We start from the raw sequence: 1,211 nt of genomic DNA on the forward strand, positions 1-1,211 counted from the left end.
CCCTGGTCAGCCTCGTTCCCCATTGGTTGTTTTGTGTTCCCCTGCGCGGTCAAGGACCCTCGGGTGCCGGGATTGAGCAGTTCCTCGGCAGACCTTCAGCCATGCAGCTGGAGAAATAAACATCTCTCTGAAACATCTATCAAGAGTCGGTCCATATATATTCTTTTCCACGGGCCTTGTTGATTGATAGGTGTGTTGCAGTTTCCCCACTGTGACAGGGATTTCAATTTTATTTTTTTTTAATCAATGCCATTTTAACAATGGAAATAAAAGGAAAATAATGATGAAGCAAAACATCTGGTTAACTCATTATTTTCATCTGTTTGTGCACTGTCAGGGTGTTCTAGCAATAATGCAATTCTTTAGAGTATTTAGAGAATAACTCCTCCTGAGTTGGGAGAAATATTTTTACAAAATTATATCCAAAGCACAGATTAAATAATTTTTATTTGGGGTTTTGTGTTGAATTCTTCTGGGTTTCTATTACTATAAAAATTGGTAAGCTATATATCCCGCACTTTACTATGTAGATCAGTGCTAGTTGATAACACTGTAAATTCAGCTTTGTCCTTGCCTATACTGCTTTAAAAGTTTTGATCAACACCATGTTAGTTAACTTTCCTCCAAAGGTTGTGTTTTAGCAGCATAAATTCTTGCAGAGAAGACATAGGTCTTTACAAACATTGTGAAGATACAAAGAACAGAGAACAATTCCTGATAACATTTGGGGGAATGTTGTTGTGATAAATGAATGTCAAACTTAATGGCTCTTACAAAAGTGATCTTCAAGTATGTGCTGGATTTCAAACGAAAAATTTATTCTGACATTATATATAACCATTGTTATTAGTTTCCAAAAATAGTTCTGAGCTATTTTCTTTTTGTAAGAATATTGTCTGAGAGGGAGTTTTACAAACACTTTTGAAAATATATTTATTCAGAGATCCTTGACAGAAGACATAGTGTAAACATCTTAAAGTTACTTTGATTTCTTTCTTATTTATAAATTATATGGTGATGAGAGAAGGGAGTAGAAACAATTCTCTATAATCCACTTTGCCTGGTGGGTAAATAAATAGCCTAATAATCTCAATATAATTTTTGTCACCCAAGGCTACAACAATAATGCATACACCTAAAAAAGGTGATGGTTCACCATATTACTTTATGACATGAGAATATGACCCTTTTTGAAACAAATTGTAACAATC

This window comes from Corvus brachyrhynchos, unplaced genomic scaffold (genome assembly GCF_000691975.1).
Source record: "Corvus brachyrhynchos isolate BGI_N302 unplaced genomic scaffold, ASM69197v1 scaffold28, whole genome shotgun sequence".
In the NCBI taxonomy this organism is placed as follows: domain Eukaryota; kingdom Metazoa; phylum Chordata; class Aves; order Passeriformes; family Corvidae; genus Corvus; species Corvus brachyrhynchos.